The 15,154-nt window shown below is 38.0% G+C and overlaps 1 non-coding gene across 1 annotated transcript; it reads right to left on the bottom strand.

Moving 5' to 3' along the window:
- Nucleotides 1-11,576: 11,576 nt before the first annotated feature.
- Nucleotides 11,577-11,680, bottom strand: LOC119621057 (U6 spliceosomal RNA). The gene has a single exon (XR_005237583.1). It is a non-coding gene; the product is annotated as a U6 spliceosomal RNA (small nuclear RNA).
- Nucleotides 11,681-15,154: the final 3,474 nt, after the last annotated feature.

Here is a 15,154-nt window from a genome sequence, read left to right as displayed (position 1 = left end):
GTAATCCCAGCACTTTGGGAGGCCGAGACGGGCAGATCACAAGGTCAGGAGATCGAGACCATCCTGGCTAACATAGTGAAACCCCATCTCTACTAAAAATACAAAATATTAGCTGGGAGTGGTGGCGGGCTCCTGTAGTCCCAGCTACTTGGGAGGCTGAGGCAGGAGAATGGCGTGAACCCGGGAGGCGGAGCCTGCAGTGAGCCAAGACTGCATCACTGCACTCTAGACTGGGTGACAGAGCCAGACTCCGTTTCAAAAAAAAAAAAAATCATAAAAGTACTACGTCTTAAGAAAGTCCTGGAAAGGTCTCTAATTGCTATGAGGGCTCAATAAGTTCATGAGAAAATGAGAAAATCTCTAGTGTACAGTTTCAGCTCGGGTACTTTGCTTATTTTTATGCAATAATTACATCATAGACTCATTTTAACTATTATTGAATTAAGTCAAGATAAGAAGGAAATCTAAATATGAAACTGGGACTCAGAAAATACCACCTGTTCTTCTAGGCAATGGAGCAGAGCAGTAAACAAAATGGACAACAATCTCTTTGCTCTCACAGAGTTAGCATTCTTGTGAAAAAATACTAATTGGATGGACTTTATCATATAAATATAAGCAGGAGGCTGATGTTATTATATTTGCTTTTGCAATGAGAAAACATGCGAGGTCAGTTTGTGCATAGTCCTCTAAAGACATTTAGTCCATCACTATCACGAGGACTCGACAGCTAATGTAAATGATTTGGAATAAGTGTTTTTATAAGACCCATACATCATGTCACATAATTCAGTTGCAAAAGATGTGGGAGGCATCAGTCAATGACAAGTGGTATACATTTATGCCAGTTTTATTTTCTCCTATAGGTTTGGTCCAAGTGACTGCTCATGAACATACGGGATCTGGCTAAAGAATTGTTATTTTCTGTATACGTTCAGTATCAAAGTACACAATTTGAAGTTTTTTTCTAAATCTTTTTACTTCTGCCTTACACAGTCCTGAAGAAAGAATGGTGTCTTTCTTGGATGTCTATCCACCTGACGAGACATGGTGCAATGGAAAGAATACAGTCTTAATACAAGGCTGGGCGCGGTGGCTCATGCCTGTAATCGTAGCACTCTGGGAAGCTTAGGAGGGTGGATCACCAGAGGTCAGGAGTTCGAGACCAGCCTGGCCAATGTGGTGAAATCTCATCTCTATTAAAAATACAAAATTAGCCAGGCATGGTGGCTCGCACCTGTAATCCCAACTACTTGGGAGGCTGAGGTGGGAGAATCACTTGAACCCAAGAGGCACAGGTTTCAGTGAGCCGAGATCCTGCCACTGTACTCCAGCCTGGGTGACAGAGTGAGACTCCATTAAAAAAAAAAGTCAAAAGATGAAAGTTAGAGCCCTGGTGTTTTTCACAAACTATCTAAGTAAACTTGGACTATTTCTCCTATCTGGACCTCAATTTCTGCACCTATACAATGAAGGGCTTGGCAGATTGTCCTTAATAGCCATTTCCACTAATATATTTCATGATTCTATGACTTGATGAGTAAGGGTCATATAGAAGATCCTTCCTTGATCACAAATATAAAGTTTAATTTCTCACTTCAAATCATATTTTTTTTCTTGGAATTGATTTAACCACTTTCTTCAAAGCCAAAAAGACATATAGGCAATTTAGAAGAGCTATTTCATTTGATTGACAAAATTTCAAGTAAAATAAAACAATTTTAAAAAATAACAAATCGATAGTATTTTATTTTATTTTATTATGTTCCAGAGTACATGCATAGGACGTGCAGGTTTATTACATAGGTAAACGTGTACCATGGTGGTTTGCTGCACCTATCAACCCATCACCTGGGTATTAAGCCCTGCATGCATTAGCTATTTGTCCTGATGTGATGCTCTCCCTCCCTCCACCCCTCTGAGAGGCACCAGTGTGTTGTTCCCCTCCCTGTGTCCGTGTGTTCTCAATGTTCAGCTCCCATTTATGAATGAGAACATGCAGTGTTTGAGACCGGCCTGGCCAACATGGCAAAACCGCATCTCTACTAAAAATACAAAAAATTTGCTGGGCGTGAGTGGTGCACGCCTGTAGTCCCAGCTACTCAGGAGGCTGAGGCAGGAGAATCGCTTGAACCTGGGGGACAGAGGTTGCAGTGAGCCAAGATCACACCATTGCACCCCATCCTGGGAGACAGAGCACGACTCTGTCTCAAAAAAAAAAAAGAAAGAAAGAAAGAAAGAAAGAAAGAAAGAAAGAAAGAAAGAAAGAAAGAAAGAAAGAAAAGAAAAGAAAGAAAGAAAGAAAAGAAACTATCATCAGAGCAAACAGTCAACCTATAGCATGGGAGAAAATTTTTACAATCTACCCATCTGACAAAGGTCTAATATCCAGAATCTTCAAGGAACTTAAAGAAATTTACAAGAAAAAAACAAACAATCCCATCAAAAAGTGGGCGAAGGACATGAACAGACACTTCTCAAAAGAAGACATTTATGTGGCCAACAAACATATGAAAAAGGCTCAATATCACTTATTAGAGAAATGCAAATCAAAACAACGATAAGATACCATCTCACGCCAATCAGAATGGCGATTATTAAAAAGTCAAATAAAGAATTTCATGTATAAGGTGGGAGTTCATTTCTAATCACTCTTCCACTCTTACATATGTTTGCAAACTTTACCATAGAAGACTTTTTTTGAATTTAGTGGAAAGTAGTCAATGATGCAGTGTATCGAAAATGGTTATCTATTTGCTTTCACATCAAACTATTTTGGGAAGATTAATAATGAATAATAATCACCTGTTCATGGCACTTTGACCTCATTCACAGTATATCACTTATTGAGTGACGTCAATGTCTGCAGCAATGTGCTAAACTCCTCACAAACTTCAAGTCACTTATAGCACTGAGATTTAGATATTATTGTGCCTATATTTGCAAATGAGTAAACTGAGAAACAAATAAGTAAGTTGATAAAGGTGACATATACAGTAAGTGGCAGAGCCTGGATTCAAGCCTAGGCCTCTCTGACTGCAAATGTCTAGTGCTTTCATGTATATACTATACTACCTCATTTGATACCCACACCAATCATGTAAGATAGGTAAGGCATTATAAACCTCACTTTATTGATGAGAAAACAAAATCTAAGGGTTTATGTGACTGACTTACTTTGAAACACAATGCTAGTAAGTAGTGGAGCAGGGACTGGAGCCTGATGACCAATATCTAAACAAGTATAAGATTATATTAAGCAAAGGCCAGGCACAGTGGCTCACGCCTGTAATCCCAGCACTTTGGGAGGCCGAGGCAGGTGGATCACTAGGTCAGGAGTTCAAGACCAGCCTGGTCAAGATGGTGAAACCCAGTCTCTACTAAAAGCACACACACACACACAAAAATTGCCGGGCATGGTGGCACGTGCCTGTAATCCCAGCTACTTTGGAGGCTGAGGCAGGAGAATCACTTGAACCTGGGCAGCAGAGGTTGTAGTGAGCCGAGATCGCGTCACTGCACTCCAGCCTAGGCAACAGTGTGAGCCTCCGTCTTAAAAAAAAAAAAAAAAAAAAAAAAAAAAGATTACATTAAGCCAACATTTGCGAGACCAGTTTAAGTATTTTGCCTATTCATGATATCAGTCATGTGACCATTTTAGGTTTTGGAGCAGTAGTTACGAAAAAATAGATTTAGGCTTAAACGTAATTGATAGAAGACATAAAAACAATGTGTGTTATAACCATTCTATCAATCAAGAAGTTTTCATGGAACATCTACTTTATGCACAGCATTCTCCCACAATCCATGTGAGCATAGAAAAATATATAACAGGCCAGGTGCAGTGGCTCACACCTATAATCCCAGCACTTTGGGAGGCTGAAGTGGGAGGATTGCTTGAGGCCAGGAGTTCAACTCCAGCCTGTGCAACAAAGAGAGACCCCCCCCCCGTGCTCCAATAATAATAATAATGATGATAATAATAATAATAACTGGGTGTGGTGGTGCGTGCCTGTAGTCCCAGCTACTGAGGTGGGAAGATCAACTGAGCTCAGGAATTCAAGGCTGCTGTGAGTCATTATTGCACCTCTGCACTCCAGCCTGGACAACGAAGTGACTCCTCTCAAAAAAAAAAAAAAAAAAAAAAAAAAAAAAAAATGATATAACACAGTACCTATCTTCAAGGAGTTGGGAAGACAGAACTAAATGAAACCATTGCAGAAGAAATAAACACTAAGCAATAATGTGCGGGATGGAAACAAAAAAGAAATTAGAAGAAAGAATGTTCAATACAGGCCGGCTGCGGTGGCTCACACCTGTAATCCCAGCACTTTAGGAGCCTGAGGCGGGCAAATAACGAGGTCAGCAGTTTGAGACCAGCCTGACCAACATGGTGAAAACCCGTCTCTACTAAAAATACAAAAATTAGCCAGGTGTGGTGGCGCACACCTGTAATCCCAGTTACTCAGGAGACTGAGGCAGGAGAATCACTTGAACCTGGGAGGCGGAGGTTGCAGTGAGCCAAAATTGTGCCACTGCACTCCAGCCTGGGTGACAGAGTGAGACTCGTCTATTTAAAAAAAAAACGTTCAATATGAGCTGGAGAGGACTGTATGAATGGAGACTTGAGTTTGGCTCTCCAGGCAAATAGGAATTTGTTAGGTTGGCTAAGTTGCAGGAGCAAATTTAGAGGTAGGAATGAGCTAGATGTTGCTGGGGACAGTGACTAGGTAATGGGTGGGAAAAGGGTTTCATTTTAAGTGCCAACTCTAGTCATTTTTTGGTGTTGTCTGGGGCATCATATTGGGAAGTATTCGGAGACTCAGCAGGTGTCATATGAATGAGTATTCATGTCTATTATGATTGTGGGAGGGAGGTAATAAGAACATGAGGTCAACCTTTTGCCATCCTGGCCCAGAACAAACTGGCTAGGGCAGAGAGTTTTCTTGGCAGTACAGCAGGAGGTAATGTTGAAAAGAAAGGTTGGGAGTAGATTGTGGATGGTCTAGGAATGCTGTGCTTATTAGCTACATGTGCCTATTTAAACATTTGTAATGTGGCTACTGCAAATTGAGATGGGCTGGAAGTGTGAAATACACACCAGATTTCTAAGACTTTATCTCCTCCACAAAAAGTATAAAATATCTTATTAATAATTTTTATATTGATTATATGTGAAACTAGTAATATTTTGTCTATAGATTAGTTCATAAATTAAGGATTTTTAAATATAAACTATGGTTGTGTAAAATGTTAACATGTGGGAAAGCTGGGTGAAGGGTGTATGAAAACTCTATGAACTACTTTTGTGACTTTTTTGTAAGTCAGCAATTATTTCAAAATAAAATGTTAAAAAATATTAACTCATCACTCCTAAAACTTTGTGATTACTCCATTTCTATCAGGGAGACCAAAATTCTCTCAGTCTTTCAGGTGAGAAACCATGAAACAGAGATTCTACTTTCTTCACCACCCACTATATCCAGAAAATAACAAAGACCTGTTGGTATTTCCATCTAAATGTCTCTTGTATCTTTTGTCTCCAGCCCCATAGCCATGACCTTAGTCCAGAACCTCCCTCCTGGACTTTTGTAATGTGTTCTTCCTCCTGGCCACCTTCCAGGCCACAGCCAGACTAAATTCCCCAAAAAAACAATCTCACATTCCTACTCAAGGACCTACAATGGCTTCCGAGGATGAAGCACAAACTCCTTAGCTTGGATTTCTAGACCAGCTCTGTATATAGTTTAAAATTTTCTACCAGCCATATTTTAAATAGTAAAATGAAACAGATGAAATTAATGTTAACAATATATTTCACATTCTTGTTAAAATGCTATGTTTTCAAAATCTGGTGTGTATTTTGCGTTTAGAGCATATCTCAGTTTGAACTATTCACATTTCAAATGTTCAATAGCCACACACAGCTAGTGACCACTGTATTTTGGACAGTGTAGGTTTTTGGTCCAGAGTAAGAACCCACATTGTGTTTGGTTGTCATGTCTCCTTGGTCTCCAATCTGGAACAGATAAATTTACTTCTGAATTAACTGAGGTATTAAGTCTTGGTGCTTAGAGGTAGTTACAGACAAGACCTTGAAGTGCAGGTAAAACTGGTCTGAAACTCTTGGGGTCAAGTGATCCTCCCACCTCAGCCTCCAGAGTAACTGTGGTTACAAGTGCCAGGCCCAGCTAGCGACTGAATTTAACATTAATAAAATCAGACTTTTTTCCACTTGAAATAATGTTTTAAAACAGTTGAGAGAAATGAACAAATTTGTAGTTACAAATATTTTCTCCACTACTTCTCTGCCTTTTCTTGACACTTTCCCCATTCCCTCCTTTCTTCTGTCTTCTGGGTCCCCTCCCTTCCTTTTGGCTTTAGGTTGACTATTGGACAATTTGTTCAAAATTTATTAAACATCTACTGTTGATTATCTTGTTTATTCTTTAGTTCTTTAGTAATGATCATAACAGTGAACAAAGTATCTTTTTTTTTTTTTGACAGAGTCTCGCTCTGTCTCCTAGGCTTGGCACAGTCTTGACTGACTACAACCTCTGCCTCCTGGGTTCAAGTGATTCTCCTGCCTCAGCCTCCCAAGTAGCTGGGACTACAAGAATGCACCACCACGCCCAGCTAAGTTTTGTATTTTTAGCAGAGATGAGGTTTCACCATGTTGCCCAGGCTGGTCTCGAACTCCTGAGCTCAGGTGACCCTCCCACCTCGGCCTCCCAAAGTGCTGGGATTATAGGAGTGAGCCACTGAACTCGGCCCCAAATATCTTAATTCGCTCATATTTTAGTTAAATGTTTACTAGGAAATTAAGTCAAGATATATGAATGTTTTGGTTTATGCAAACTCAATGAAAGATGTTGCTATCATTTGATTTATATTTGTATTACAAAGATTTATAGAAAGTACTGTTGAGATTCTTAAATACCCATATTTATCTTGCCTGAATTATACATAACTGTAAGTGTGTTAAAATACCTCAAGCACTAGAATTAATTTAAATGTCAGATTCTAATTGACAGGAACGATTTAGTGAAATTTCTTTATACTACTTCCCCCCCCCCCCCCAGGGGAAGAAGCTTGACTTTATTCTGACCTTTATTTACCCTTGTTTCTTTAAAAAAAAAAAAAAAAAAGTTTAATGAGAAAGACTTGGTGTCAGTTAACAAAAAAATGACTTCAGATTTAAATTCTTTTACCAATGGAATAAATGAACAAAGTTTGCAATTGAAAAGGCAGTTTACACCTTTTGTTGTTTGGGTTCGTAGAAATCCTATTATGCTTCATGCATAGCTCTGAAGAATGTGCAAACAAGTATTAGATCAATGACATTTCTTTGTAGTTTCTTTTATCAACATATTTAAAACTGAATATTCAAACCTTCATTCATATTTTAGATGCCTGTCTCATCAGTACACTTTATACCTGAGTATATTTCATTGCTATAGAATATTTTTACCGCTAAGATCCTAAATGCATTGAAAGATCCTAAATAGTAGAAGGTCAACAGTGTTCTGCAAAAGTGTTTGCAATTAAGCAGCCACTCCACTCACTGATGGCTTTGAAATTAGTATTTGAAATTATAGTCTGTTATCTACCATCAATAATGGTAGCATTCAAAGGAATCATAGAAAGATATTCCACAAAAGCAGTTTATTTTAGTTTGGGGAGTAAAAACACATGAAAAAGCTTTATCGAATGTGATCAGATCGTTTGAAAATAAAGCTGAGTTTCCAAAAATTTTCACAATCTAGAGGAAAGGTTTCTCCCAGACCTCTGCAATATATACCTACTTTCTGCCTAACTTCTCTTTCATTAGTCTTTTTGATTCTGAGGAAATGCCCTGCATATGTATTGACAGTTCATCCTTGACCATTTTAACCACAATCTTTCATGGTGTAGAAATCCTAGAATGCACTTTTACAAGTAGGTCTAAGACAATCAATCTGTTTAGAAGCTCGATCCCAAAATTTGTACAGATAAGGCATTTTAGACAAAATTATAGAATATTTTAAACTAAGCACTAGGTGACAATATACGTTAATTTTTTTAAAGCTTCCTCTTTGAGTATAAACCATATACATTATCTATTAAATTAGACCAAAGTTGTGTAAACCTTAGGTTTTATTACAATTCATTTGCATTTCAAATTGATGTTTTCCTTTGAAGTAGAAAACAAACTTCTGAGAAGTTTTCTAACAGACGTTTCTATTTTTCTCAACTCTAAAATTCCAGATTAATAAACTCTACTACTAATTGTAGTATATTTTATTGTGCAAAATGCAATATAAACACATGATGTAAAGTAATAAAAAGCATAAGGCAACTTTAAAATATTTTTAAGGTAGTGATCATTGGGTAAGATCAGGTGCTTTAAAGTCACATTAGAAAGCTTTCTCAGGAGTAAATACGCAAATAAAATATTAAGTTAGTTGAATAAGCTGAATTGAAAAAAGCTAAGATAAAATATATAAAATATATGTTTAAGTATTGCCCATAGGGTTATTTTAGTTAGAATGATTATACACATTCAATGTGAAATGATAAAATTATATTGCAACATAATTACATTTAACTATTTGTAGTTTTTTAACTCTGGGAAAGAAATTGCATTCCCAGCTGTTTCTCAACTCCTGTAATTTAAATAAGTAAACCTTTTGTTCTTAAAACTTACTTCGTTCCTTCTAATTCTGTTGATGGACATCCATTTCTACTGCCTTATTTTATGTTAATATCTAACAAAAGAATGCTGTTAGCCTCCTGCCAGTAAAAGCCCACCTCCTTTGTTGGAAGGGCAGAGAGGAGGGGGATTCTTTTTTAGCCTTTTACTTTACAGAAGACTTTAAACTTCCTCTCTCCACATCTAGTCAGGAAGAGCATTTCTACTTGAGCTAAAAATTCCTAGGAAAAGGCTATAGCCCCCAAGTGTGGAAGGTGGTTCTTAGCTGTCAATTCCCTTTTGTTATTCGCTCAAATGGAATTATGAAATGTTCGTGGCTTTGTAGGGCAGAACACATTTCTCCCGAGCAATGCAAATGCATTAGGTGTGCCCAGGTAATTTGAAGTGCTCATGCTGGCAGCTTTTCTGCATGAGTAAAGCTGTTTAATTAATGCATTTTCCCCTTCCTTCTGATTAGTTGATTCTGATTTTCTTTGAATAAATTAAACTCTCTGTAATATGCTTCCTATAGCTTCTTGGGCTACCCAAGCCCTGATACCTCCCACCAGGAGGGCAGATGCAAAGAAATGAAATTATTCCTCTGCATATTTCTCACAGAGATTTTTCTCCTGTACAAAAGACTGATTTTCCTTGTAATATAGCTCAGGCGAGTGATGTGTTTAAAGAAGATCTTTGAGTTTCTGTTGATGTTGCTCGTTGGTAATTGTCCTTCCAACTTGAATTATGGAAATGGGTAGCAGATCCATTTAGTTTTGCTTTATTGAGATTTGGGGAGTAAACATTCAGCGAGGTTGGAGAGAAGTGGCATAAACACCTTCCCTAATAATAGTGCTCATGTTAACTGCCACTGCTTACCACAAGCGCCAGCATCTACAGATGGCATGGGAAGTTAACATTTTTTTCCCAGGGTGCCACAGGTTTCTAAAGGAAACCTTTGATTTGTGAAAAGGATTTCTTTGCATCAAAAAGGCAGAGTAATGTAGTAGAAAGAAGGCTGGGAATGGAGTCAGGAAGAACTGTGTTTAAGCTCTAACTTTGCCACTAGCCAGTTTCTGTAAAGTCAAGATCTTGTAGCAGTCTCTTAAGTGGGACCCTCCCAGCCTGTATAGCCTCATTATTTTTACACATGAGGCATCTTAACAAGGGTTGAGATAAGGTCCCAAACTGTGGTCCCATTTTAAGTTTTGACTTCCAGACCAAAACAGAAATCCCTAAACATAATTTTCTTGTTCCTCTCCAACCTCCACAACCTGGTCTCATTCCACTTGGACACACTGCAGAGGTAATGCAACCATGTTCATGAGAAAATTCTTATATTGTTTTGAGACAAGGTCTTGCTCTGTCACCCAGGCTGGAGTGCAGTGGCACAATCATGACTCACTGCAGCCTCTAACTCCTGGCCTCAAATGATCCTCCCACCTTAACCTCCCAAATAACTGGAATTACAGGCATGCACCACCGCATCCAGATATTTTTGTTGTTGTTATTTTTTTGTGGAGACAGGGTTTTGCTATGTTGCCCAGTCTGATCTTGAACCCCTGGCATCAAGCAATCCTCCTGCCTCAGCCTCCCAAAGTGTTGGGACTACAGGTGTGAGCTACCACACCCAGCCTCATGAGAAAATTATTAATGAACATAATGACAATAGTCACAAGATCACTACCATAGTTGGTATTTTGTAGCCCTTTCCTTCTAAACATTTGAGAGTTCTCAGCAGCATGTTTTATTGACTTTTATATATTTATGTATTTAACAGAGCTCATTCTTTCTTCTTTTTTTTCTTAGACAGAAACTCACTCTGTCACCCAGACTGGAGTGCAGTAGCACAATCTCGGCTCACTGCAACCTCTGCCTCCCGAGTTCAAGCAATTCTCCTGCCTCAGCCTCCTGAGTAGCTGGGATTACAGGCACATGCCACCATGCCCGGCTAATTTTTGTATTTTTAGTAGAGACAGAGTTTTGCCATGTTGGCCAGGCTGGTCTCAAACTCCTTCGCCTCCCAAAGTGCTGGAATTACAGGCGTGAGCCACCACACCCGGTTGACTTCAAACTTTTTAAGACTCTCGTCAATGAACATTTCTTGCTTCTGAGACCCTTTCAGGGTTTCTTTCAGCTCAAAATACTCTGCATGCCAAGGCACCATATTTGGGATATCATGTTTTGAGCCCTGACAAAAAAGAATGCCAATGCTACTCTTACAGTCACCTTCTCTATTTTTTATTCATGTCTCACCTGCCTCTGTTGTTCACTTAATAAACCCAGTACCTCTGGCTTAGGGCTAATTGACATGGCTGATCAGTAGAAATCAGTATAGAGCTCACTTAATACTCTAGAAGTGTTCTTAGAGAAGTTCTGTATGATTAAGAACTGGTCAAGAGGGGAACAATACTTTTACACTGACCCTTATAATTACGTTAAAATCCTTCATGAATGGGTTTTCTTGACATCTCTTACTACTCAAAGTAGTTAATGAGCTAGATGTAGTAGTATTTAAAGTAGACTTGTTTGATTAAGTAGACATCCCACTCCTTAATGTATTTTTTTTTTCTTTTTCTTTCTAAAAAATATAAAATCCAGGCTGGGCACAGTGGCTCATGCCTGTAATCCCAGCACTTTGAGAGGCCGAGTGTGGTGGATCACCTGATGTCAGGAGTTTGAGACCAGCCTGAAAAATATGGTGAAACCCCATCTCCGCTAAAATACAAAAATTAGCTGGGCACGGTGGCAGGTGCCTGTAATCCCAGCTACTTGGGAGGCTGAGGCAGGGGAATCACTTGAACCTGGGAGGCGGAGGTTGCAATGAGCTGAGACCGTGCCACTGCACTCCAGCCTGGGAGACAGAGCCAGACACTGGCTCAAAAAAAATAAAAATAAAAATAAATACATATATATATAATGCTTCATGAATTTGTGTGTCATCCTTGACCAGGGACAATGCTAATCTCTGTATCATTCCAATTTTAGTATATGTGTTGCCAAAGTAAGCACTTAATATATTGTATATATTATTTTAACATGTGGATCCAGCTGTTTTATTTTTACATTTTTCATTTTGAAGTAATTTCAAACTTACAGGAAAGTTGCAGGAAAAGTAAAAAGACCTCATATAGTTTTCACTCAGATTCCCCACTTATTTACATTTGCTTTATAATCTCTTTAAATATATATTTATATATAATATATGTAATTAATATTTCTATATATTATATGCTATTAATAGTTATATAAATATACATAATGCATTCTCCTCTTCCTTCTGATTAGTTGATTCCAATTTTCTTTGAATAAATTAAACTCTGTAATATGCTTTTTAAAATAATTCTTTTTAGGTAAATATATTAGTATTTTTTCTGAATTAATGGAAAGTTGCAGGCGTGATGCTCGCTGCCCCTAAATATGTCAGTGTGCATTTTCTACAAGATAAGGGTGCTCTCATATATAGTTACAGTACTGCCATCAAAATCAGGAAATTAACATGTATACAATACCATCTAATCCACAGATCCCATTCGAATTTCACCAATGGTTCAATAATGTTCTTTATAGCAATCAATTAGTCAATACATAAAATACATTTTTTCATCTGGTCCAGAATCCGTCCAGGATCATGTGTCATATTTAACTATTCTTTTTCTTCAGTTTTCTTCAATCTGGAACTAGTTCCTCAGTTATTCCTTGTCTTTCATGACGTGGACATTTTTAGACCACAGTTATTTTGTATAATGTCTCTCGGTTTATATTTGTCTGATATTCCATATGAGTAGATTCAGTAATGTATTTTTGGCAGGAATATCACAGAACTGATATTGTGTTTTTGTCAGTGTATCATATCAGGAGACACTTTGAACTGTCCCATTACTGTTGATCTTAATTTTCATTGCTGGCTAAGTGGCATCTACCAGATTTTCCCACTGAAAAGTTTCTATTTTCCCTTTGTAATAAACAAGCATTTTGAGGGAAAATATATTGAGACTGTGTAAATATCCTGTTCCACTGGTGATTTTCTAATATTATCTTTTTGTACATTTATTAATTGGCATCCTACTGTATGAAAGAATTTTTCTTCCCTATCTATCAATCAATCAATCAAAACATAGTCCTATGAATTGTTATTTTGTAAAATTGATGCAGAAATAATGTTTTAGCAACTTTCTGGATATCTTTTATTCTAGTCAAGTTGACACCTAAAATTAACCATCACAGACAACATATCCAACTGCCTTAAAAACAGTATAATAGTATAAAAATGTTTATGGAGTGTTTTCTATTTTGCAAGCATTTTCCCCCTAATACTTCACATGTATTATCTCATTTCGTTCCTCCCAACAGTTCTTTGAGATAGTTACTATTACTTTTTTGCTTTACAGCTCAGGATATTGACGCAGAGAAGTTAAGCAACTTGCCCATGGTCACACAGTTGGTCTCATTGGCACCTTGATAACAGACACTAGGCCTTTGACTACTATACTCTGCTGACAACTCAAGATACCCCAAACTTAATCATCTTCCCCTACAAGCCAGCACCCCTTCCAGTCTTCCAGATCTCAGAGAGAATGATGCTAGTAACCACCTAGTCATTCAAGTTGAAACCTAGTTATCATACTTGATTCCTTTCTAGCCTTTCATGAGTAGTTGTACTTCTCCCAGCGTAGTATTTCCTATTTGCATTGTAATTGTTAATTTTCTTGTATCCTTCTTTAAATCCTTGAGAAAAGTGGTGATGTGATGCTCATAGTTGTATCCATAGTACCTAATATCCAGATGCTAGTACCTAGCACAGGACCTGGCACACATTCAGTACCTATTTGTTGAATCAATGAATGAATGAATGAATTGGTAGAATTAAACCTTTTATAAGCGAGCAGTTAGAATAGAAAAATGAAGTGACTTACTCAAAGTTATACTATCAGGAGTGGCATATTTACCATAAAGCAAATGCGGCTTAAGCTTCAGGACCCATCACATAGATGGCCCCTCCCAAAGTCCTAGGATGGGCCTTAGGAATGTGTTCATTTTGTCTTGTTTTTGCAAAATTTGCAAATGGTTAAGGCCACTGTCTCTTTCCATTTAGACGTCATCACACTCCTTCTTGTCGAATGGCATCTGAGTGGCTGCAGGAATATTGGGGATCAGGCTAAGGGGAATTTGAAATGGGGATACATTTAGCTAAAGTTTAGTGGAATATGTCTATGTTATTTGCGGTCACCTAGGGGTATAAGTATGTTATTGTTACCTGTCAAGGATAGGAATGGCTGGCAGAAATTCTCTACCACTCACTGTGCCATTTCACCTGGCACATGTCATGGAATTGCTGGCCTAGAGCTTATATCCTGATATGAATGTGTCCCTTGGTGCTGTCATTGGAAGTATGTGAGTAATGAAGGAGAAACAAAGTTGAAATGTACAGAACCAGAAGCTGGTCTGTGGAGAATTCTTCTCAATATTGCAGGTTATATATGAAAGATACTTGATAATGTTCTTATTTTCATAAAAAATTACACGATATTAATAATAAAGAATTTTGATGTTGAAAAAACTTTTCTAAACTGTCAATAATAATAATAATATGATTAAAGATGCTAGAGGAAAGATTGAATTATCTTTCTATTTTCTCTATGGAGATGTCTATTGTAAAATTATTATTATAGGAAAAGGTAATCTAAGAATATGCAGCTTAAAAAGAAAGAAAAATGGACCCAGCATGGTGGTGCACACCTGTAATCCCAGCACTTCAGGAGGCCAAGGCGGGCAGATCATTGAGGCCAGGAGTACAAGACCAGCGTGGCCAACATGGTAAAGCCCCACCTCTTCAAAAAAATACAAAAATCAGCTGGGCACAGTGGTGCATGCCTGTACTCCCAGCTACTTGGGGGACTGAGTCAGGAGAACTGCTTGAGCCCAGGAGGCAGAGGTTGCAGTGAGCCGAGATCACACCACTGCACCCTAGCCTGGGCGACAAGAGTAAAACTCTGTCTCAAAAAACAAAAACAAAAAGAAAAATGTTGTAGTAGATATGTGTGAAGCAGTTGATTAATATAAATATTATGTCATTTTAATGCATTTTCTAATATTTGTGGTATTTCAGCTTTTGAAAGTATGTACTTTGTTGTGTTTTCTAAATTCTAGGTAAATATTCATTTTGTTACTGAATTCTGTTTTTACATTTTTGGTATCATTTTTCTTAGTGACAGCCCTACAAATTGTATATGAATTTTGGGAGGTGGGCTGGTCAATTACAAAAGACAACAAATTTAAAGGTTAAAACTACTGGAATTTTAGGCAGAATAAAAGGTCCAGGAAACCTGAATCCAATATGACAAGGCATGCGGTAAGTGCTCTATAAATGTCTGTTGAGTGAGTGAATGAATGAGTAAAGAAAGCATCTTTTAGCCGGGCGCAGCGACTCAAGCCTGTAATCCCAGCACTTTGGGAGGCCGAGACGGGCGGATCACGAGGTCAGGA

This window comes from Chlorocebus sabaeus, chromosome X, assembly GCF_047675955.1.
Source record: "Chlorocebus sabaeus isolate Y175 chromosome X, mChlSab1.0.hap1, whole genome shotgun sequence".
Taxonomy (NCBI): Eukaryota; Metazoa; Chordata; class Mammalia; order Primates; family Cercopithecidae; genus Chlorocebus; species Chlorocebus sabaeus.
This window is presented reverse-complemented; position numbering and strand designations above follow the sequence as displayed.